This window comes from Panicum virgatum, chromosome 3N (genome assembly GCF_016808335.1).
Source record: "Panicum virgatum strain AP13 chromosome 3N, P.virgatum_v5, whole genome shotgun sequence".
NCBI lineage: Eukaryota > Viridiplantae > Streptophyta > Magnoliopsida > Poales > Poaceae > Panicum > Panicum virgatum.
The window spans coordinates 46,770,510-46,778,987 of NC_053147.1; the positions used below are offsets into that span (position 1 = coordinate 46,770,510).

Genomic DNA, 8,478 nt, shown 5'->3' on the forward strand with positions numbered 1-8,478 from the left:
ATAGTAGTGAAAACATTAATCATACAACAGTATTCATAATCATCATGTTTCACTTGTTATGCTTCTCTCCATCTTGATCAAAAGTGACAATCCCTTTTCCAACATCTAGAATCACATTTACTAATTTGAGAAAGGGTTTTCCAAGGATTATGCTTTCATGTTCATCATCACTAGCATTAATCACAAAAAAGTCTGTAGGAATATCTTTACCCGCTATAGCAACATTTAGATTTCTAAGCACTCCTAGTAGTTTGATTAATCTACCATCGCCCATGATCAATTTAATGATTGTAGCATCTAGGTTCGGTGTTTCGTTAAAAAGCCCAACATAAACCTTGGAACTCATCACACTAACATGGGCGCCAACGTCACATAGAACATTGCAACATTTTACTCCGTCTATCATGCAATCAACACGAGGTGTGGGTGATGGATTACCTTCGCCTTGATTGCTTCCAATCGCATATACTTGGGCTTTGTGCGCGTAGGGTGATGATTCCGATTTCACTCCCATGATCCTTTTGACCTCCAGCACTTCGTCCAAGTCAATCTCTTCCTCTTTTTCTTCAAAAAGTTTCCGAATAATATCGCCGGCCGATTCCTTGCCAAATGTATATCCCGTGTGATTATCCGGCAGAAAGTCCTCCGCTATCACCTTCGCTATTCCTCGTTGATTTCGATGCGGTCTTGCTTTGTCAAACAATCTTCCGAAGCCAATTGGTATCCAATCCATTTGCTCGAATTCCCTTAGCGATTTGCCGGTGCCCAAGGTTCTTCCTTTCTTTTCCGGGTCGTCTTTCGTTGCACTCCAGATCGATGCTTCTTCATCGTGGTTTGTCTGTATGACTTTCCCATGCTTCGGTTGTTCTTCCCTCACTTCCGATGTCTCTTTTCTGAAAATTCCAGCAAGCACCCGCACTTGAGATTCTTCCTCGGAGCTTACCGAACATCATTTTTCCCAATCTCTTCGCATGGCTGCACCCTTGCTTATTTTTTGTAGGAGTTGGGTGGCTTCCGTGAGTGTTTTCTCCATGAGATCTCCTCCTGCACACATTTGAACAAATTGCATGCACTCGGGGGCTAGGGAAAAATAAAAGGTATGCAAGAGTACATCACCGGAAAATCCGAGCTTTGGTCCTTGTTCAATCAATCCATTGAATCTATCCCATGCTTGATCTATCCCTTCTTTTTCTCCTTGCGCGAAGTTGATCACTTGCTTCCGAATATGTTGAACCTTTCTTAATGGAAAGAACCGCTCGCAAAATTTCTTCATCAAGTCATCCCAATTTCCTTTTACCTCGAAGGATGCAAGTGCAAACCATCTTCTCGCTTCTTCCGCAAGTGAGTATGGGAAGAGATTCCATCTAAACCAAGCTAGCAGAACTCCGTCTTGTTGTACCGTGTTGCATAGCATTGTGAACCACTCGATATGTCTATATGGGTTGTCTGTCTCATCTCCTCTAAAGGGGTTTGCCGCTGCCATCTTGAAGATTTGAGGCTTGATCTCGTACTCGGTGGCTCGCAACACCGAATTTGATTTTTGCATGTCGAAGTCCTCCGATCGCGGGCTTGCATAATCCCTTAGTGATTTTTCTCCTTCCTCCATGTGTTGAATGAGAAGGGTCATCTAGACAATCAAAACAAAAACAAAAACAAAAATTTTCTTAGGGAAAAGGTTAGGTGTTAGTAACCAACAAAATTAATACAAAGTTAAACGTAGCAAAATCGCTTGTTCCCCGGCAACAGCACTATAAAAGCTTGTTGACGCTCCTTAGCGCCCCAATTTATGTACCGCAAGCGCACGGATCGTGTAGCTTTTCCCTTAGAGTATTCCCCCAAGGTTTATCAATCCACAGAACAAACATTCTACTATGCTTAACTAAGCACTAATGACATTGGTAAAAGATCTATATTGAGTGATTGAGTGTGAAATAGATCTAATCTAACCAATCTAATCTAATCTAGACTAGTGAGCAATGATAGGTGTGTGCACAAGATATGAAGAACATTTGTCCATAGGGTCTAGGATCACTAGAGATGTAATCGCCGAGCAACAAAGAACAGATCTAATCTACCAAAGGTGAGTTCCAAGATCAAAACCTTTCCCTCCCGCATACTGTCACTACATGAGGATAATCGGTAACGAACAACAAGAACACGATAGTTGATGTAATCTAAGTAAACCATGCAAGAGTAAAGCAAACCCAAATCCAAGTCGCGATCTATTAAGCATTAAAGCATCATCAACAAGAATCAGGATAGATCAATCTCATAAAGGATTCGGCAATTACAACTCAAGATCTCCTTACAACCCCATGAACAAACGAGGACTTTACCCCATGAAGCTAGGCGAAGCGTAGTCGATCATGGTGACGTAATCTCCGGCAAGGGATGGATCCCTTGCTGTCCTCCAACTTGCAGCGGCGCCGAGGGACGATGAGGCCTCCGGTGTTGCCTTTCTCTTTTGTCTAACTCGAATGGATCTCTGATTGTCTCTGGATGATCTCCCCTTCTTGACGGCGGCTTCGGGGCATATATAGGCGGCTCTTGTCGATGGATTTGGTAAAACACTGGCTAGGGTTGATGAGTACTTCGCGCTGAAGAAAGTTGAGGCCGATTGGGCCCTGGAATGGGCTAGGCTGGCCGGCTTAAGGGCTCCAGGCCGGCCGGCCTGGGCTCCTTCTGGCCTCTTTCGGCTCCATCTTTCGCGTGCGAGCTCTTCTCCTTATTCTTCATCTTAGCCCAGTTGTGACCCTGTGTCAAAACATCTCCGAAAATGTCCAATTTTCTGCCAAAATGCAACATGCTCCAAAATCCAAGACAAAATCGAAAACAGTCAAGTTCGGGTGCCAAGTGGCGGGTTAGTACATGAATCATCCCGAAGAAATTACCAAAACCACTCCTAATTATATAATAAAATGGGTACTTAAGGAGCGCCAACACCCTACCAACTAAACCTTGCACTGTCCCATGTCTTGTACGATTGGTGGTGGGTCTATAAAATTAGGGTGCCACTGGTTTTCCTTGACTAGATAGGCTGTATCGGATACATGCATGCATAAAGGGTTGGTGAGCTTGACAAAGTCATCTTAATGGTTAAGGACCTTGGGGCATAAAGGTTGGGAGTGAGACATGGAGATGTCACCCAACAACAAGAGTCATATGAGATATGATTAGCAAGAGTTGCTTATCGATCTACCTCATCTTCTAGCAGTGATGCAAAAGCTCACTAGTAGATGTGTTAGTTGTGGGTCTTGAATCACTAAGAATCGAAAGAGGGATATTGATTTTAGTGGGAGTAATTTTTATTAAATTGTTTAATGTCGTTTACTCCATCATGAATACTTTTGTCTTAGTATTTTGTATTTAATTTGTTGTAGATCAATGGCTCAAAACCAACTTTTTGCTTTACGTTCCATACTTGAGAGCAATGTTGACGGTCGTTATCACATAAAATTTGACCGCCGAAGTATGCTAATTTGACAACATTCCACGAGTTTCGATGCTCCCAAGTGTTTTGCAGGAATCTCTAATTTTCATAGGTAAAACTTATCTCAAATGGGAAAATAAGGTGCACCAATGCGAAGAGCTCGTTGCGCTGATCAAAATGGACATATAATTTACTATTTTTGGAGCTCCCAATAAAAAGATATGAATTTTGCAAATTAAAAAGGGGTGCTGACATCACCGCTGACGTCAGCACCCCCGGTCAACGCCAGCAGCTGACGGGCGGGGGCCAAGGCCCAGGCAGCCCTCGCCGCGCTGAACGCACACGCCCGCAGCGGTTCAAATGAACCGATGCTACACCGACACGTGGCCCTGGGGGGGCTTCCCGCGCGGGAACGCACGCGCAGGCACGCACGACGCGCTACCGCTGGCAAGGCGGGCCCAGCAGCCTAGGCCGGGAACGCGCAGGAGGCGCACTGGCGTGTGTGACCGCCCCGCCGAACTGACCCGCAGGGGGCACGTGGCAGCTTGCGACAGGTGCGCTGGAGGCGGTTTCCGGTCCAGGAGCCCGAGGCACGGGTCAGCCCCCAGTTTTGGCCGGTCCAGTCGCCAGAGGTCCGGTTTTCTTCCCAGAAATGCATTACAGCGCGGGTTTCTCTCGGTTCAGCTCTGGTTCTCGCCCCTGGAGCGTGGTTTTTGTACGGTTTTCGCTATAGGTCGGTGGAGGAGGGGGATACCGACGCTAGGGAAGTTGGTTGTCTGCAGGAGGTCGGTTGCATGCAAGGGAGCTATTAGGAATATTCCTAGCACCTCTCCCCTATAAATAGAGGCCATTTTCTCCTCCCACAACACACACCTACACACTTGAGCTTCATTTCTCCATCATATTCTTGTAGTAGTGTCCCTCTAGGTGTTCTCCACCTAATTGTATATTTAGAAAAGAGGAGAGTGAGAGTAGAAGAGAGGAGGAGCCGGGTTTGTCGGAATCTCCTCAGCTTTTGTACCTCTACGGATCTGCTTGAACTCGAGTTGCATCCAGGTTATCTTTTGATATTTCTGAGCTTATTATTTGTCTAAATTCAGTTCTTGCTTTATATCACTTACGGGAATTCCGCTCGACCGAGTGCTCTAGTCTAGGTACTGGGTTAGAGTAGTAATCATTAGCATAGACGTGGTGTCTAGGCTTGTGTTTACCTGAGTTTGCGCCCAACCCCACGAATAGTTGTGGTAGCCCCGGAGGTGACAGCTCGGACCAGGTCTTTGTATTCCACCACGTTCGGGTTGGTGTTTTTGTAGGGCTATTGGCGGCATGACCCCGATCACCTTTTCCCAGTCTTTTCGAGGATCGGAAAGGTACCGCCGCTCCGAAGTAAGTGAAGTTTAGTGAGTGTTGACGGCCATTATTTTCCATTTTGACCGTCAACTTCTTGGGAATAAAATGATCTTCACACCATATTCCATACATATTTTACTTATTTCTAACAAATTCCACAAGTTTTGGATGAGTTTTGATTGCAGGAGCAGGTGTACCAAAATTGGGCAGAAACCCAGGCCGACCGGCCTCTCCTAGGCCGGCTGGCCTAGCACCTCCAAGAGCAATGCCCCGACTTCGATCCAGTGGCCATGAGACACACTCATGAGGGTCTGAGTCAAGGGTTGGGCTGTGGTTCAACTGGATGCACCGAAAGGCTTCAACATCTAGCCAAAGACCCACAAAGCAGCCCGAGATCAGAAGTATTTCAGCAACCCACTTCCCTGGACAATGCACAACTGAGGAGCGAGACATCGGCAAAATAGGAGGCTGAAATGGGCCAGAGGGAGGCCGGCCGGCCTCCCCTAGGCCAGCGGGCCTAGCAATTGCAACTGTCAAGCCAAACCAACTGACAACCGACTCCAGGAGAGGATCAGAGCCATTATCCGAAAGGCGGTGGACATGTGGCAGCATCCCCAGGTCGGCCGGCCCCACTTGGAAGCCTCTCAGGCTGGGGTTTGGCATGGAAGTCAAGCACAACTGTATTACCTGCTTTCAACTGATGCTACCTGCAGTAATCGCCAGAACCGACCTTGGGAGGGCAATAAAATGAAGCACCATCCATCACTTCAAGACACACAAAAAGGAGCTCTCTTCTCTCATTCTTTGTTTCTAGAGTAGGTTAGGTAGTCTGGGAGTTAGAGTCGAGTCGAGCTTGTCTCGAGATTCCGGAGTCGTTATCGGAAGTCGGGTATAAGCTCTTGTATCTTTTCCTTTGACATTTTTCAATATAAGTTATCTTCTTTATCTTTTTGAGTCAGCTTTACTTTCCGCCTTTATTTACCTTTCCAAGTTATCTTACTTGTGTGCGGAAGTAATTCTCTAGCTTAGGCTTTGTACCTATCTTGTTTATCGGGATCTTACCTTACGGGTTTTCTCGCCCGGACTAGGGAGGCTCAAGTTAGTTCCCTAGGTTGAGGGGGATTTCTCTTGTTCGTGACAAGAGAAATCCTAACACCGAGTGCAGACGTGGTGTCTAACCTTAGTATTAGCTAGAAAGTGTGTTCCACCCCACGGAACTGTTGTGGTAGTCGGTAAGTGGTGACAGCCCTATCCGTCCTTTGTAGTCCACCACGTTCGGGTGTTTTCATAGCAGTAGTGCATGTTGCCATTGGACTCCCCTCTCATCCCTTTCTGAAGTCCTTCCTCTTCCAGCAGCCGAAGTAAGCTCTTGGTTCCCGATAACTAGTTAGAAGCAAGGTTTAGTCTAGAGAGGCTAGCTCGATAGTTTAAAAGTGTTTTAGGAGTCTTTCTCGCTCGTTGTCCTCCCAGCTGCTTACCTCTCTAAGGATTAGAGTCTCCTGTGTCAGACGGTCATCGTTGGCCATTATCTTATCCTATCATATCAGGCTTACCCCCACTAAGTTAGTCGGTTGATATCTCTAGTAAAGTTTGTCATTCGATTCTTCGATACTCTTTAACCATAGTGCTTCCCTGAGGAAATATACGATACCTTGGAATACTCCAAGGTGAAGTGCTACAGTGGTGATTCTATGCGCTTGCGGAATCCATATTCTATTGAGCGTAAGAAACGCCAACAAGCATTTCTGGCACCGTTGCCGGGGAAGCAATTGGCTAAAGATTTCGTTGAATAGTTTGATAAAATTTACTAGTTTGTCACCACTAATTTTAGCGGGATTACCATTGCTCTCGGTATCCTTGTGATTTCTGCAGAGCAGTGCAGGACCAATTTTGATCAACCATATCACTTCAACTCAGATCCAGAAATAATTGGGTGGATTATTTGACGCATAGTCGTCCAATCAGAAGAAATTTTCTTAGGATCAAGGTTTGACAACACCAGCTTCAATACCCATGGCTCAGAAGACACTCTGTCAATTCTCAGCCCCGTCCACTAGCCATATCCCTACTGGACTGAACAATAACCAAGGCACTAATGGCTTTGAGATACAGACTGGGCTTGTCAACATAGTTCAAGCAAGTCCCTTCTGCAGAAAGGCATCAGAGGATGCCCACGCTCATCTACAGAATTTTCTGGAAGGGAGCAGCATAATCAACCCAAAAGGCACTACGATGGATACTGTTCGTCTTCGACTCTTCACATTCTCTTTGCTTGGGAAAGCAAAGACGTGGTTCTACACCTACAAGGACATGTTCGATACTTGGGATGCGTGCTCCAATGCTTTCCTTGTCAAGTGCTTTTCGGTGGGCAAGACCAATGCCCTTCGGAATAGGATTTCCAGTTTTGAACAACTCCAGGATGAGACAGTCCCGGAAGCCTGGGAACGTCTTCAGGAATACATTGCAGCATGCCCACACCATGGCATGGAGGAATGGCTTATCATTTAGAACTTCTTCCATGGCATGAACCAGCGATCGCAAGATCACATGGACGCAGCAGCGGGAGGAGCATTCCTCTCCCTCGATGTTGCAGGAGCCAGAATGCTCATCGACAAGGTTGCTTCCAACCAGAGTTGGAAGGGAGATAGGCAGCCGGCTCATGCAAAAGGAATACATGAAATCAACAGTGTCGATATGATGGCAGCCAGGATGGATCTTCTCATGGAAAAGCAGGAATCTCTGCACCAGGAGGTCAACCAGACTACTGAGTCTCAGATGACATGTGAGAAATATGGCAATACTGGACACTCGGGCAAATCTTGCCCATTCACTCAAGAGGATGAGAACTCCGTTGGGAACAACACTCCCAATGACTCAGAATGTCGTCTTCGACAAGGTTGGAATTCTAAGCCCGACCTCCCCTTCGGCCAACAGCAAGGTATCAATTTTAATAATAGTTTTCAGCCCTCGCTTAAAGACTTCATGAATGGCCAAAAACAAATTATTGACAACATTAGTGAGAAATTTCTTGCTAATGATAAAATTCTTGAGACTTTGGCTATGCAACAAGATGGGTTTAACTCTGCTATTAAACATCAGTTGAGTTTCAATGAATTGCTAGAAACTAAAGTAACTCGGCTGGCCTCATCCTGCCTTAACCATGACACGGGGAAACTTCCGGGCAACCGGAAGTGACCCCGAAAGAAATTGTGAGTGCGGTAGCTGTGCGGGCAAGACAATCCACACAGAAACCACATCTTCCGTAGGATGCAGGTACACCATCCTACCTTAACCATGACACGGGGAAGCTATCCGAGCAACCGAAAGTGATCCCGAAAGAAAGTGAGAGTGCGGTAGCTGTGCGGGCAAGACAATCTGCACAGAAGCCACCTCTTTCGCAGGATGCAGTTACACGGTGGAAGACCGTAACCGCTGTTGGCACTCCTAAGCCTATACGAATTACTCTGCAAGCGCACAGAGACCGATTGTAGCTTCCACCAGGGAGTATACCTGGGATATCGAATCCAAGGAACGGTAAAGCTTCGACCAAACCTAGAACTAGTTCAACCGGACCCACCAGGGGAACAGAGATAAGTGGGTAGATGGTCTAATGTCGGTTAGCCAACTCATTACCCAGAAGACTTGCAACTAAACTATCTTGATCTGCTTCGGCGGCTGGAAGAGGAAGGACTTCAGAA

General features: G+C 46.3%; 1 non-coding gene across 1 annotated transcript; it reads right to left on the bottom strand.

Annotated features, from left to right (window-relative positions):
• Positions 1–7,159: 7,159 nt before the first annotated feature.
• LOC120668316 lies at positions 7,160–7,266 on the bottom strand. Its single transcript, XR_005672408.1, has one exon. It is a non-coding gene; the product is annotated as a small nucleolar RNA R71 (small nucleolar RNA).
• Between the last annotated feature and the right edge of the window lie 1,212 nt (positions 7,267–8,478).